The sequence below is a fragment of the Cupressus sempervirens genome, chromosome 9, assembly GCF_028749045.1.
Source record: "Cupressus sempervirens isolate cs-2001-9-10 chromosome 9, ASM2874904v1, whole genome shotgun sequence".
Lineage (NCBI taxonomy): Eukaryota > Viridiplantae > Streptophyta > Pinopsida > Cupressales > Cupressaceae > Cupressus > Cupressus sempervirens.
This window is the reverse complement of record NC_143126.1, coordinates 248,742,902-248,760,846: the sequence shown is the minus strand read 5'-3', so window position 1 is coordinate 248,760,846 and position 17,945 is coordinate 248,742,902.

Sequence of the window (17,945 nt, the reverse complement as noted above, 5' to 3'; positions counted from 1 at the left end):
ATCAATTTTGTCTATAGGCTGAACTTAAGTTTTAGGTATAAAAAGAGCCACAAAGTTTAGGGATTGATGTGAGAAAGCATAAAGCTAGAGAAAGTTCGCTAAAATATGTAATAAACCTCTTGGAAGGTAATGTTTGTGTGATATTTTCACTTACATGATCATCCATTATGTAAATAAATAGTTTTCCAAAGACGTTTAGTGTGTATGAAGAATGGAATAGAAGTTGAAGATAGTAATTAGGCTAATAAACTAACATTAAATCTTCTAATTTCATTTGATTTTCATTATCATGGTCATTACAATTTCATTTCGATACATTGATTTCAATGATAATTTTTCATGAGAGATAAAACATGATCGAGCATGAAGTTTTGGATACCTAAAAATATTAATATCAAAATATTTGACGAACAATAAACTTTTGAAAGGATTCAAATCTTCTTCTTTCTGTCTACATTGATTAAGATCCTAGTATTTTCATTTCCCATCCTATTCCTGTCATCATCCTTTTATATGGAGGATGAGGATTTCTATGTTCCCACCAATTAGAAATTGTTAGCACTTCCTGATGGAAAGTTCCTCATTTTGGGTTATTAGAAAAAAAAGAAAAAAGAAAACCCTCCTTAGTAATGCAAGCACCATTCTTTGATCAGCTTTGAATCATAGGAAACAAAGCCATCCAATAATGAGAAGGAAGGAGTAACATGATAAATTGAGAAGGAGAAGGAAGTCCTTAAATATACACCCATTCCCCTTTATCAATCCCTTCCATGCAGAGTGGACGATATTTGGGCAATTCTATTACCATCCTTTATTCCACATTTCATATCTAGAACTAAGAAAATTGCCCTGGGAATATCTATCAAATCAAGGAGTGAATCCCTAACTTCAATAAATAATGAAGCATCCAAAAACCTTATCTCTCCTTCCCTTAGTCATAAGGATGATAGACCTAGGGCAATTCTAGATACTAGTACATCATTGAGCTCCTACGAGTTTCTAACAGACTAGAATGGGAATTTTTTTTAAAAATATGGTGGATTATTAGAATTTTGGATTTGCAGAACATGAAAGTATTTAATAAATTGATTGTAATTATTTATTCTTTCAGTTTTATTTAGAAAATCTTAAGAATTTTCTTGTGGATCCTATTAAAGTAAATTTTTTTCGAGGCTTTTCCCCTCCTTTTTAAGGAATTTCCTTCTAATTTTAACTCTTTGTCTTGGAAAATGCAAAGAATCACTATATGGTTCAATCTAGCAATGCTCCACTCTCTCTCATTAGTAAAAATATTCTCTAGAGTATGCGCAATTGCTTTGGTTATTCTTGAGGGTTTGAAAGACCAAGATCATTATAAGAAGAATGTAAGATTCTCGTTCTGATTAACCCCTATTTGAATGCCTCCAAGATGACAATCTTCAATTTCAATACATCCTTCAATTTCTTTGACTCAATTTGATGAGGGGAGCTTATTTTATCTAATATAGGAAAACAATCGTCATGTAGGATATTGTTTCTAAGAAAACCATGGTGGGGGAGAGAAGTAGGAGGGAGCTGTTAGGAGAGGTGCATAAATGGAAGGAGAAACCAAAGGTTTGGCACAAACTAGAAAAGGGCAGAATGACTAGATTCCTAGAGAAGCTCCATGGTTTTGATGCAAGTATCACAAAGTTTATGGTGGACTCCTAGAAAAATGGGAGAGTCAAAACTGATGGGATTACCCATCATGTCAATATGGATTTGATTGCTCAGGTTGCAGAAATCCTTACAAAATTAAAATTTGAGTTTATAAAGTCAATTGACAATAATTACAAAATATATAGGAGCAACATGTAAGATGATCAAGTTCTTTTATAGACCAAACTTAAGTTTTAGGTACAAAAAGTGCCACAAAATGTGAAGATTGAAGTGGCAAAGCATAAGACAACTTAAAGAAAGAGAATTTCTTAAGGATATATAGAGGTCTTTTTATTTCAAAGAAAAAATTATAATCATTGAGAAATTTATCATTAATGTTATTTTTAAACAAAATTATCATAATTAAAAGTTGAGTTTATAAAGTCTAATTGCAGAAATATGTAGGAGAAACATGTAAGATGATCAATTTCTTCTTCAAACCATACTTAATTTTTAGGTACAAAAAGTTCCTCAAAGTTTGAAGATTGAAGTGACAAAGCATAAGATAGCTTAAAGAAAGAATGTTTCTTTGGTACCCTAAACATAGTTGATCCATCAATCTTCACTTGCCACTGTTCTTTAATTTTAATCCCAAGATTTTGGTATTCCATTCACATTCTATAAAATTTGAAAGGAAAGCTTCCTTTTCCCACCAATGAGTCAACCACAACGGAAATGAGAATATAATTACAGCCAACAATAACCTATCTAATTTTACTAGGTAGCATTAACTAGGTTGTTGTTTAATACACAACAACTTGATATAAATCTCCTTTATTACATGACCTCTTTCTCATCTTTTCAATACGAGCTATTTCAATCTTTCCCTTCTCCCTCCTTTACACAATCCATATTTATCTTCTTTGTCATAGCACAATTTGTCAAATTTACACCTATCTCTAACTTCAAACACAAAAATTGGGTTCTTTCTATCTAATACAAGATCTCTTAGAAAAGTATTCACAAATATTTCTCTAAAATTGTATTTTACACAAAAATTTGTATTGATCACAAATTAACTTTAGATCTTAAAATCTCTTGAGGGACACCAAAATTGCTTCCAATAATTGGAAATGTCATATATAAAGTAAAAGATTTGTTGGCAAATATGCAAACAAGTATTTTCTAGCTTGAACCATTCAATCATTCTCAAGGTGGAAATAAATGTGTACTCTTCCTTAAAATAATGAGCTTCTTGCTAATAAATAGAGTATACAACATATTCTAGGTGAAACTTCATTCAAATTAAATTCTTCCTATGATTCATGGTACTCTTTTCTACATATTACAAAGGTCCATAGAAATTATTGATAGGGTATAAATGTATAATTCCAAATAACCTCAACTAGTCATCTATTGGATAGCTCTTTGAACAAAGAGCTGAATTCAAATTTTAAAATCTTGTGTGGCAAGTGTATAAAATTATGGAGCTAAGTAGTGTACTATGATATAAGTTTCACTATTCATATTTTTCTCAACATTCATTATGAGAGCTATATACCACTTTGTATAAATGAAATCATAGTTTCTTGAATAATCATCTTTTAATACAATAACATATGTTTAACACATTGGTGCTTTAATATAAAAATGTTATAAGAATGCAAATGATGATGAACATTTCTTCAAAAGTTTAATTTTTTATTTATTTTATAACTAACCCTATACACACAATAAATCTTAGAGCACAATCTTATTTACTTCTAATTCACCTAAAAGATATATCTAAGCTTGGTGCATAGAAGAATCAATGTTTTTTCAATTATCATTATATACATTTTACATTTTAGTGATACATGAGTTAAATATTCAATTCAATTTTATACAAACGTATAGATAATTTAAAACTATGATAAATACATATATTTAAATGATGACAATCTTTATTACAAGATATTATTAATACACATTAGTATGTATTACAATCTAATGAAATTATTTACCATTTATTATCATATTCTTAACATTCAATTTCTCATTTCTTAACCAAAATATCAATTAAAAAATTGATCTTAATAAATCATACTTATTCACATAATTTCTCTATCTGACTATATATCAGCCTCCTTTCACATTGTCCCATGCTATATTTGAAATAAAAGGTTAAAAGCTCTGTTAGCTCACTTATATTTCTATCTTTACGTCTATTTATTTTTCTAGAATATTATCGCATTTTCATTAGTCCTTAACCATTTATATTTTTTATGGTCTTCAAAACAGTAGTTGTAGCTCTTTATTAACTTGCTCTCTTTTATATGGCGCTTGTCACGTCTCCATTAGTTTGTACAATGTAAAAATGTAAGAATGATTTATTCATACCAATGCAACGATATTGAAAATGAACGTGAAGGAATATGAAATGGTAAAAGCAAGGAATTGCAGAAAACAAACAATTCTCTTTGGGTGCTGTGACTACTATCTATGTTTAACATCTATTTAGACATTATATAACCAACCAACAGGTGGCTGCTTTGCTAAGCACAGATGTATTCTCATCGATATATTATTGGAACCTAGTAAATGAATGAAAATAATGAAAGGACAGAATCACAGAAAACAACTGGTTTTATTTATTTGGAGCAACTAATGTTTAGGGATAAGAATAGACGGGGAAAGAAAAATGGGTTTCAGTAGATGTCGTTATGCTGAATATCTGAAGCAGCACCGACTTTTTTGAGTGGTTGTGATGGTGATGGTGGTGGTGGTGGTGGAGGGCATGGAGGGGAGCCACAGTTGGGACTAGAAACAGCTGAGAGCTCAATTTTTGTGAGGTTATTATTTTGGTCTGACAAGGCAACTTGTTTGTATAGCAATGTTGGTGGTGGTGGAGGGCATGGAGAATCGCCACAGGTTGAGCTAGAAACAGTTAACTCCTTCATTTTTAGAGCTGCATTATCATTTGATAAAGCGACTTTTTTGTGTAGTGCTGCTGGTGGGGGAGGGCACGGAGAGCTGCCGCAGGTGGAAGCAGCCGACTGCCTCAAATTATTTTTGTTTGAAGGATTTGGGAGGTTATGTCGAGCCGATACATGAGCGAGAAAACTAGTTGCAAGGGAGAGAACAACAAGCATTAATATTGTGCTTATTTTCATGTGCGCCAAACATCCCATGTTCGGAGTTGAGTGTCTTCACAAACTCTAAATGCAGAGAGGATTCTTAATGATCAGATTGCAGCCCAAAGATTGAGATGGTATGTAATGCATCATGCCCAGCCATTTAAAGGCGGGGTGATAACCCAGGGATAATTTCTTCGGAAGTGATGTATTCAAAGTCGTACGCCGTTTTGGAGACGATGTAATTGGTTATTTTTGTTTTGGAAACGTGTAGGGATATATTTTCACTCAATGACCATTCCTTTTCTTCATTTTTATATATAGGCCGTTCAAGCTAGAAGCTTTGATCAAGTGGCCCATCCATTTGATTTAAAAACAAAGTCACGAGATCTGTTGTTAACATAGAACAATCCCTAGTTTATTTAAAATCAACCAGCTGTTCAGTTAAATCTATTAGTTACGTTAAGAGGTGTAACACATTAATATTAACAAGTGAACATCACTAGATCGGTTTACATCTATTAGTTCTGTTAACAGGTATAACACATTAATATTAACAATTAAAGATCACTAGATCGGTTTACAGCTTTCTATTTCTTCAGTCTCGATTTTTTATGGAGTAATTACTCTATTTTCTTTGAAACTATGAAAACAAGGATGTATTGATATTCAGCAAATGCTATATGTGAATAGGATAAATAAATTATTAGCACCATGTATGACCTGGCTGAGACCATTTGTTGAACCATCTTAACTAATTTGTGCACACTTGTCGTCCATGATAAAGATGTGTCAATTTCAATAAATATTCTAGTTAACTCTATGCTACAATATAGATAGTGTTTAATATGTATTTTTCTATAAATATAATAGATGAGGGCTTGTTTTCGACACTACCCATATTTGAGTTTCTCGTCTAATTTCTCCTTTTCCTCCTTTCCCCCTTTTTCTTATGCAGTGAAGAGTGAGCAATTCGAAGGACATTTCAAGAGAGATTAACTTCTAAAGCATTTACTTGTGAATAAAGTGATGGATGCAAAATAAGTTGAAGCTACCCAAGTATATAGTGCAGTGAGATTGTTGATGATCATAAAACTGTAATGAGTATGCAAAAGAAAAGAAAAAGTAGAGCATCGTGTGAAGTTGTCAACCAAAGATTAGTAGTTTGTGGAGCACCTATGTACAAGTTGATCTATCAAACAGTGCATACACACTTCTTGTCTTGAGATGTTTTGAAAAAAATAGTAACACAATTTCAATTGTAGTTTGTTGATGGTACATTTGGCTAAAGAATATGATAGATTAATTGTTTAATGTCGAGAATGTTACCCAAAGAATAATATAAGAAAGATGACAAGTTCAGGAAGGCAATGAAGTGTCAAATAACCATTAGTGATAAAGATGGGAATTTTCTTGGAAAAGATTGTTTTGGTTAGTGTATTTTCCAGTGCTACCAGAAGTTTATATGCGTGTACATATGAGCTCAGATTGTTGTTAAGAAGATTTCAAAAGAGTGCAAAGTGAAATAGATCTCAATGTTGAGGCTAAATGTTTTTGGGACATGTGATGTTTTATTAAATCGTCATGGAAAAGGTGAGTCCGAAATGAGTTTTTAAACTATGTCTTTAATAAGTTTTCAAAGTTTGTGAATGGATTATGTCTGTGTATATAGTTATTAACATTATTTTCTCTAGGTAAAAAAAAAACTCAATTAAAATGAGGAGATGGTGTGTTAGAGTTTTTTTTCATGGTACATAGAGTTGTGTGAGATGAATGTTTTGGTTGAGCTTGAAATTATCTTGGATTAGTGGTGATATGATATGCTAAAGCTTGTTGGATGCTTAGTTTCTTAAAGTTTATCAAGAAGAATGTGGTAATGCTAGAATGGTAAAATGGTCTTGTGTCATTGGTTGCTTAAATTGAAATTTGTTTTTGGATGATATCCCTCATGATAAGGTTGAGAATGTTATTTTTTGTGGATAAATTATTTTAGGACAATGAAGATGGACTCAATGATCAATTTTGATACAAGTACAAAAGAACAATCCCAAAGAGATGATCATTTCTACGTACTAACGATTTGTGGTCATTAGAACTAGTGTGTCTTTGATTTGAAAAGTAATCGAGTGCATTGTTTATCATGGTGCTAAATCCACTTGTGAGTGAGGTTTGTGGTGATGCAAAACCACTTTCATACAAAATAATTTGTCATCTTGAAACCACTTGTGTGATGTTCGCAAAGTTCATGGTGAACTTTAAACAACTTAAAAATTGCATCACTTAGTGTTAAACAATGAAAAACCAAAGTCATTTTGATGTAGAGGAAATAATATCGATGAAAGTATTTAGAAATGATTGTAAATGGGTATCTAACAAGGATTTAGGCCAAGAGCCATAGTTTCTAGATTATGGGGGGATATCTAACAAAGAAATGGATAATTAATTTATGGCTAGATGTGACAAATATAATTTAATTATCATTACCAACTATGTATGGTTGGCACACCCCATTTCTAGAACCATCTTAGGTAATTTACACACACACTAGCTGTCCATGATAAAAATCTACCAATTTTAATAGATGTTGTAGAAAAATCTATGCTACATAATATATAGAATTTAATGTGTACTTTCTTATAGATATAGTTGACAAGGGTCTATGTTCAACAGAGGCCATACTTGGGGTTCTCCTCTTTTCCCTTGCCTTGTTTTTTCTTTAAAACTCTATGAGGATGTTTTTTTCTTTTTTTATAACAAGATTATAAGAATTGAACAATTTATTAGGAATGGTATTCTCACTCAAAATGATCATAATTAAATTTTGAGTTTATAAAATCCATTAACAATAGCTATAGAAATATGTAACAACAACATGCAAGATGATTAATTTCGTCTATAGACTGAACTTAAGTTTTAGGTATAAAAAGAGCCACAAAGTTTAGGGATTGATGTGAGAAAGCATAAAGCTAGAGAAAGTTCGCTAAAATATGTAATAAACCTCTTGGAAGGTAATGTTTGTGTGATATTTTCACTTACATGATCATCCATTATGTAAATAAATAGTTTTCCAAAGACGTTTAGTGTGTATGAAGAATGGAATAGAAGTTGAAGATAGTAATTAGGCTAATAAACTAACATTAAATCTTCTAATTTCATTTGATTTTCATTATCATGGTCATTACAATTTCATTTCGATACATTGATTTCAATGATAATTTTTCATGAGAGATAAAACATGATCGAGCATGAAGTTTTGGATACCTAAAAATATTAATATCAAAATATTTGACGAACAATAAACTTTTGAAAGGATTCAAATCTTCTTCTTTCTGTCTACATTGATTAAGATCCTAGTATTTTCATTTCCCATCCTATTCCTGTCATCATCCCTTTATATGGAGGATGAGGATTTCTATGTTCCCACCAATTAGAAATTGTTAGCACTTCCTGATGGAAAGTTCCTCATTTTGGGTTATTAGAAAAAAAAGAAAAAAGAAAACCCTCCTTAGTAATGCAAGCACCATTCTTTGATCAGCTTTGAATCATAGGAAACAAAGCCATCCAATAACGAGAAGGAAGGAGTAACATGATAAATTGAGAAGGAGAAGGAAGTCCTTGAAATCTACACCCATTCCCCTTTATCAATCCCTTCCATGCAGAGTGGACGATATTTGGGCAATTCTATTACCATCCTTTATTCCACATTTCATATCTAGAACTAAGAAAATTGCCCTGGGAATATCTATCAAATTAAGTAGTAAATCCCTAACTTCAATAAATAATGAAGCATCCAAAAACCCTATCTCTCCTTCCCTTAGTCATAAGGATGATAGACTTAGGGAAATTCTAGATACTAGTGCATCATTGAGCTCCTACGAATTGTTAACAGACTAGAATGGGAATTTTTTTTTTAAATATGGTGGATTATTAGAATTTTGCATTTGCAGAACATGAAAGTATTTAATATATTGATTGTACTTATTTATTCTTTGAGTTTTATTTAGAAACTCTTAAGATTTTTCTTGTAGATCCTATGAAAGTAAATTTTTTTCAACGGTTTTCACCTCCTATTTAAGGAATTTCCTTCTAATTTTAACTCTTTGTGTTGGAAAATGCAAACAATCACTATATGGTTCAATCTAGGAATGTTGCACTCTCTCTCATTAGTAAACATATTCTCTAGAGTATGGGCAATTGCTTTGGTTATTTTTTAGGGTTTGAAAACCCAAGATCATTATAAGAAGAATGTAAGATTCTCCTTCTGATTAACCCCTATTTGAATGCCTCCAAGATGACAATCTTCAATTTCAATACATCCTTCAATTTCTTTGACTCAATTTGATGAGGGGAGCTTATTTTATCTAATATAGGAAAACAATAGTCATTTAGGATATTGTTTCTAAGAAAACCATGGTGGGGGAGAGAAGCAGGAGGGAGTTGTTAGGAGAGGAGCATAACTGGAAGGAGAAACCAAATGTTTGGCACAAACTAGAAAAGGGCAGAATGACTAGATTCCTAGAGAAGCTCCATGGTTTTGATGCAAGTATCACAAAGTTTATGGTGGACTCCTAGAAAAATGGGAGAGTCAAAGCTGATGGGATCACCCATCATGTCAATATGGATTTGATTGCTCTGGTTGCAAAAATCCTTCTAGAAGGGAGTAATTTTTTTAGAGATAAGAAAATGTTGACCAATGTTATCAAATCCTTAATGAAGGATGAAAAGGAGCTTAAAAAACTCATCAAGGTGGAGGCATATTAAAAGATGGAATGAATTAAAAAGCTATGGAGGTATGTTCTCAGGATAATCATTGAATATATTTTCCTAGACCCTAGATTTGATAGGATAAGAATGCATCATTTTGTCTTGCTTAAATACTTTAGGCATGGTGTCAAAATTTCTTTCCTTTTTATCTCTTCACCTCCAAGAGCAAGGGCATCAAGGGTTTCAAGAAGAAACCAACTACTAACCCAACCGTCCATGAGGGTTTACTTCTCCTTTTTTATGAGTATCTGAAGTCTCAAACAAGGGGAATATCCCTTGGGGATCCTAGGTTTGCATCGTAAGAAATGGGAAGCTCAGCCTCTAAGGATGTGCAAAGAATAAAATTAGAAGAAGAGGACTTTGTTTCCTCAAAACCCAAGGAAGAAAGGAAACCTTTAGCTTACATTCCTTACAGAAAGAGTCCCAGAGGCCTTCCTCCCACCCTCCCTAAGCCTAAGCCTCAAGAGGATGAGGAGGACAATGATGATGAGGAGGATACTGACTCGGAGGATGATGAGAAGGGGCAGGAGGATAAGAAGGATGTGTAAAGCCTCAAATAGTGTAAATACATACTATGAATTTGTCGAATCAATCATTTTTGGTGTTACTAGATTGAGTCACTAAACCAATTAGCCTTACAAGGTCACCAGTGTTGCTTAACAACCTTTACAAACACTTCCAGAAATGTGTTTAATAATGTTCAAGGAACTGAATAGCCAAAACAAGGTTGGTACTAGCATTTATTTTTCCAACTAGAGCTAAGGAATAAGATGATTCAATCACTACATAAATGGTTTGAAAGATACACAACCTTTCTCATTTGAACTAAGCTACACTACAACTATTAGCATTCGGCAAGAAATGGATGCCAAATCCAAACAAAGTTGGATCTCCTAATATTGAGATAGGTTATGATAGGCCTCAATAATACAATTATATATAATCTAACCATTTTTCAATACCTTTCATGAGCTCTAAGATATGCCCCCTCAAATATCACTACCTAATGTTTCTTAATGACCCTTATGGACACTTCCATGTAGTGTGCTTAATAACATATGAGGGACTTTGTGGAAAAAATAGGGTTAGCATAATGTAGACCCTAAAATTAGTTTCTCACAACCACATTCTCTCATTACAAAACCTCTCAAATAGTATTTTTCAATGTGGAGGCTTTTCTTATAAATAACAATCCCAAACATCCCCTACATCTCTTGGCATGGTATTAGTTTCCCACCATCTCCCCATGCTCCTTGTCAAAGAGGTCATTGTTTCTAACATTAACCCTAATAAATCTACATCCATACCTCCCCTCTCATTAATTTAGATAGTTGTGACATTTTCATTTCTACTAATGTGTAATCCCAATATCCTCCTTGTGGATTGTCACTCATAGATATGGATGTGATTAACTCCCCCTCTTTGGAGAACCTTTCTTATCATCCTACCCCAACTCTAAATAGGTTATATATTTATAGTGAAAAATAAGTGGTGACTATAATCAAAAGCCTAATAACTAGAATTCTCTAACTTAGTGACTTGGTGGGAGAACTATCTTGTACTCAAGATGAGCTCCAAAAATAATTGTTGATAATTCAGGAGTTGAAATCTTGGTTCCTAGAGATTTAAAATATAACCCTAATAAATAAATAGAATAACAATCCTGTATCAGAAATATTCCTATGGAATTTGAATCAATATATGAAATAATTGGCTTGAATCAAATGTCTAATATGGAGTATGTTCTCCTTAGAAAATCTTCTTTTAATATAAAGTTGGAAGCTTACCACCAACAGTCGCATCATACTTCAAAATTTGAATGCTACCCTCATTCCCTAGATATAGTGTACCAACATTCTAAAAATATTCTTGGGATTTTAGATAATATCCAAGGTGGTAAATTACCCAATTATTGTAGGAATTTCAAGAAAAGAGGTCAAAAATCTTGGTAAATTACCCAATTATTGTAGGAATTTCAAGAAAAGAGGTCAAAAATCTAAGTTTGATTTATGAAAGACATATGGTGAGGTTGAAAATCAAGTCAATAGTCTAATATGGATCATGTTCGCCTTAGAAAATCTCCCTTAAACATAAATTCAAAAGCTTGCCAACAACACTTGGATCATACTTCAAAATTGGAATGCTACCATCATTCCCTAGATATGTTGTACCAACATTCTCAAAATGTTCTTGGGATTTTCGATAATATCCAAGGTTGTAAATTACCCAATTGTGGTAGGAATTCCAAGAAAAGAGGTAAAAAATCTAAGTTTGATTTATGAAAGAAATATGGTGAGGCTGGCAATCAAGCCAATAGTACCTCCATTTTCAAAAATGGGAAGTTGAAAAGCCTTCCACCTACTTCATGAACATAACATCGTGGAATATTAGAGGCTTCAATGCTCCTATGAAATAATTACTTTAAAAGAACTTTCTTAATTTGTTTGAGTCTAATTTTATTCTTCTATGAGAAATTAAATTAGATTTCATGGAATTTTTTTGACTAGATAGGAAGTTAAAAGTATGGAAAGTATGAGGTCACTTGGTTATTCCAACATAAAAAGGACTTACTTTTATATGGAACCAAAAATATATCCAATTCACCCTAGAAGTAAATTAGCCACATTCGATGAGTAGCCAGGTTAGAAGTATCAACTCTATTTTTGCTTTCATCCTCGTCAATGTTTATGGACCTATATCCACCACACGACATCTGTAAATATGGGAGGAACAATCAAATTACCTTTCCACCCATTATTCTAGCAACATAGTAAGAGGCACTGATTTCAATGATATCACAAATCTCAAGGAAAAGGTAGGGCATATCAAAATTCTCAACCAAGCATCAACAAGCTTTAAGAGTTGGATATCTTCCAACAACCTTCTTGAAATTAACACTTACAATGGTACCTTCATATGAAAAAATAGATCAAATTAGGACCTTAGAATAGAGAGGTTGGATGGGTTCTTAATTTTTGGAGACCTTCCCTCCATTAATCATAGTCTAATAGTTGGAACCAAACCCATCTTAGGCTACTTCCCTGTTTATCTTGACATTGTGGAAGAACCAAAATAGGGAAGTAGTTTGAACCTGAGATGGGTTTGGTTCCAACTATTAGACTATGAATAAAGGAGGAAAGGTCTCCAAAAAATAGCAACCTATCCAACCTCTATATTCTAAGGTCCTAACTTGATCTCCTATTATTTCCCTATTTATATCTCAATGGAATGAAGAGTTCTTTTAAGGCTCAAAAATGTTTTTTTATCTCCAAATTAAAAAAACTTAAAGCTAAGAATCAAATCCTGGAACAAGCTCTACTTCAAAAATATATTTGAAGAAATAGCCAATGTGGAATATAAAATTAAGGACTTAAATAAATTGTTTCTTATTAGTTGGATGGATAATGATAGCTACTTCTAGGAGAAATTCCTCCTAAATAAGAAATTTGACATGCTTCCAAAAAATAAGATATAGTGGAAAACAAATATAGAGAATCACGACTATTTGAGGGAGATAGAAACATTAAACTATTATATAATGGCTCTAAATATATACATTTCATTAATTGGATCACAAAAATTTAAAACTGCTAAGACAATACTATTAAGGATCCTAAAACCATCGCTAATGAGCTTGTATCTTACTTGAAAAATATTCTAAACAACTAGGAATCCTCAGACTTAACAACCCAATCTACCCTCTTGAACCTTATTTCTATATAAATCACAAGATATGATAATGCAATGTTAAATAAAAAAATTATGAAATGAGAAATCAAAATTTATATTTTCCTAATGTATCCACACAAGGCACCCATACCTAATAGTTTCTAGGAAAGATTCTTTCAAAAAATTTGAAAGCCTTCAGGTGATGACCTATGAGAGGCCCTTAAAAATAGCAAGAACTATAATGATATCCCCAGAGAAAATAAACATACCTACTTCACCCTCATCCCAAAGAAGGTAGAGGAAATCAATCTTAGTGACTTTAGATTGATTACTTTATATAAAAATATTTGAAAGATATTAACCAAATACCTCACTAATTGACTTATAATTATCCCCCACTTATCATTTTTGATGAAAAAGAATCCTTCATTCTAGGCAGTTGATTATGGATGGTATCATTATGACCAAGGAACTCAACCACTATGTTCAAAATAACAAAACTCTGTGTATGCTAGTTAACATAGATATTCAAAAGGAATAAGATAAAGTGCACTGGATATTCCTTTACAAATGCATGGAGACATTTCATTTCTCTAGAAAATGGATTCACCTAATCTTTAGTTGCATCTCCTATCCAAAAATCTCAATTTTACTCAATGGAGTTCTAGAAGGCTTTTCTGATGTCACTAGAGCCCTTAGGGAAAGTGACCCTATCTCTCCCTTCCTATTTGTTATTATGGATGGACCCTTTGGAAGGTTGACAAAGGCATCCTAAGAATAGCGACTCATTAAAGGGATTAAGGCAACAAAAGGAATTCCCAACATAGCTCTTCACCGGTTCACAGAAGATACCATCTTACCTGACCAATATTCCATCAATGATGAAAAAGCCCTTAAATCCAACCTTGACTTATTTATGATAGCCTCAAGATAGATAGTTAATGTTGACAAGTCATAATTTTTGTTGATCAATACAATCAGAATGCTTAAGATAGAATATGTAATATTTTGGGGTTTAAAGAAAGGGTTTGTCCTTCCAATTATTTGGGTATGCCTCTAGAGAAAGGGAACAAGTACACAAATGTGTGGGACCAAATCATTAAAAATATGGATAAATGGAAATCTAGATTATTCTCTAATGCTAGTCAGTTAACCATGAACAAATCTATTCCTATTGCACTACACTCATGGGTATGTGCAGGATCATGGTGTGCCAAAAAGTGGTGATCTAAAAAATATGTAGTTCTAAAATGGCTAAAAGCATTTCACAATCTATTAAAACTTTTTTGCCTCACATCATGATACCAACCCAAAAAATTAATACCTTTATAAGTCCTAATATATCTTTGAATGCCAACCCTATAGTGTGTGATGTTTAAAGGTGGCTGACAAAACATAGAACAAAAAATTGCATGAACTAAAACACTAACAGTCTAACTAGCAGTAGTGCATTTTGACTCATTTTTCAATGAAAAATTGTCAATTTTTTTACCCATGTTGGTCAAATTCTCAACCAATTGCTATGTTTCTAATTTTGTCATTGACATTTTGACCAATGCTTGTATGTGTCATAAATTTGACTAGAAGCATTTGATCGAAAATGACTTATGTTACTATGAGGATCATTGGTCAACATTTTGACCAATCTTAGTCAAAATTTCCACCGAACATTGGTCAAAAGTTTGATCAAGTTGGCCCTTGATCAACCAGCATGCCAAACCCATGACCAATGAATTGGTCAAAGTTTCCACCAAATTGTGGTCAAAATTTTGACCAATGCTGGTCCTTGATTGACCAACATGTGAAACCCATGATCAATGAGTTGGTCAAAATTTTGACCAAACTTTGGTTGAAATATCAAACAAGATTGGTGAAATTTTGACCAAAATGATTTGTTTCAAAAGAAAAATTTAGTGGAAAATATATGTCTCCTATTCCTCCAAATAGGATATCCCCATATATGGCAATATCATATAGAGATATTCTTGGTCCATCTCCTAATTATCAAAATTCATATCCATTTTTCAGGATTAGCCATCATTTTGGCCTAATTATGGCCATATGGGAAAGTTTCGCTCATCGATTACATTTATATTAAGGATCTGTAGGCTATGAGAGAATGCTTATATTTTTTCTCTAACTAAAATGATTATCTAGGAATTATTTTCCATTTTCTCATATCTTATCACCACCACTATTTCTCAGTCCTGTACCTTGGACTTCTCGTTGGTGTAGAACCTTTTTTCCATTTTGTAGCTTTATGGGTTGGCAATTTACTCGTGATTCTATGGTATTTAGTTCGGCAACTTTATATCACTATTCAAGGTACTTTTCCCCTCTCTTCTAGGTCTTACTGGGAATTCTCTCTATAATTTCTTGTAATGCACATGCCAATTAAAATCTGTAGCAACTCTAGCCTCATGGCCTTTGATGAACCTGTCAAGTCAGAGAGAATAAGAATGATGTTGAATAAAAGAAACAAGGTGGTTATCATGGTAGTGATGAGGGTGTTAGGAGATCAATATATCAAATTCCCAAATAGGTGGAAATCCAATTGTGATATAGTGGCAATGTTTGTAGCCATATCCCGTCAATTTTTTTGTGACAATGATATGATAGTAGAGCTTTGCTCTAAAATTTTCCATCCTAACATTCAACTTTGTTTGGAAGAAGCATTTTGGAGCATTAGGGATGACCTAACGATTCCATTAGTTGCCAACTATGGAATTGTATATGTTAGGGGGCAAGAAGTTCCAACATATCCAATCATTTTCACAGAAGATAAGGAAGTTTTTAAGGAAATGAAGCCCATCTTTGCAAGAAATTTGAGTTTCTTTGCACATTATCATGGAGTGATTGATCCAAAAAATTTCAACTAGGTAGAACATTACATTATAGAGGATACAGTGTTGGAAGATGAAGGAATGGAGGAAGAAGTGTAGGAACTAAGAGAGGAGTTTGATGATGACTTAGAGTAGCATAAGCAGTATTAGATGTCTATATAGGACTTTTTTTGGCTAGTCTCTATTTTTAGTTTCTTATCCTTTCCTCAAATATCTTGTCCTCCCATTTTGTATTATGGAAAAGGTAGTATTTTTTTGTTTTTATGACTCATTAAACTCATTTTCAAGCTTTTAATGGTAATACATAAACATCAAGATACTATTGGTTTCTATTTAAGAGTTGTGGTGGCTTCTGCTATCTCCCTTATGCTATGATAGGTTTGATATCTAGGATATGCCCAATAGATGAGAAGTTTAAACTGGCAATTCTAACCCTCTATTAGATCTTGTAATTATTAATCCAGTTTGGTAGGACCTAACCTGTTAATGCAGTAAAGGAGTGGTTCAATAACTATAGGGTGTTGATAGGTTAAAACTCTTTGTTTATCCTCTTGCTCTTTTTATTCTTTCTTGTTGACGCTTTTCATTCAAGTTCCTCAATAAATTCACATATTTAATATGTAATCTATCTATTTTTGATATTACATCAAAGGAAGACTGTGATGTTATTTGATATCTAACTTTCCTTAGATAGAAAGTAGAAATGATTTCTTGCAGGACACTAACAAGTTCATTTTTGTGTCTCCTTCTATTATCCCTAACTCTCGCCTATATATTTCTCAGAAGCAAGTGGGTATTAGGTTCATAAGACTCTTCAGGATCCAAGTTGGATATTATTTTGATTTGGCACCATTGTGAATATACATAGAAATCAAAGATAGTTTTAAGTGGCAAGAATATTTAATGCCAAAGATTTCCTTAATTTTGCATGATAATTGTTTACATTATCACTATTATTTTTGTATGCATGCCTACTAAGATGACTTTAAATTACTATTTGCACTTTTTTTTCTTGTGTAGCTATGCTGGGTATCAGTCATATATATTGTTTGAGATTAGAAATGAAAATTTCTATACAAGAAATAATTTAAGAAAGACTTTATTTGACATGATCAAGAAGATGGTGAAATCAGATGAAAAGATTTTGTTTTGGTTATTTCTTATACAATCTTTTCCTTCTTTAAATGTTTTGCAACTTCTTTACTCTGTATTATTATCTTCTATGATTATCAGCCATAATTGCTTCTCCATAATGCCATCAAAGTGTCCCAATTTAGGGTGGAAACCTTGGAAAGAAATTTGTGTAATATATTATTAAAGATTTTTGTATTTCTACCAAAGTCCTCTCAAATGATTTCCTTTTGCATTCTATTGAAATAATTTAAGATTTCATAGTTTATTTGGGCAAGGAATACACATGGACATGAAAACATAGAAAATGAACATTAATATCCATGGTTGGATTACTCCAAAAAAATCAGATTTCAATCAAAATAGCTCTCTTCTAATTATGTTAGATAATTAAATGTAGGTTTTGTGACTAGTTTTCATTGTCTTCTTCAATGTTTTTCTTATATTTAATGTGTTTGCAGAATGCATAATGAGGGCCAAATTATTTTTGTTTTAATATATAAATTCAATTTTGCAGATTCAATTTTACAAGATGGTAGAATTTCATATTACACTACAAAAAACTAGATTTGACATTGTTTTTTTAGACAAATAGACATTCTAATTTCTATTTTTTAATAACTAAAAAATATTTATTCAATTATAGAATTCAAAAGATTGTTAGTATTTCTAATAAAAGAACGTATAGGATAATAATGTTAGGCAGTTTACATATATACCTAATCACCAATATTTAAAGGTAGAACATGGTCAACAAGATGATAAAAAATAGAATCTTTAAATCTTCTCCCCCCTCAGATAACCTTGA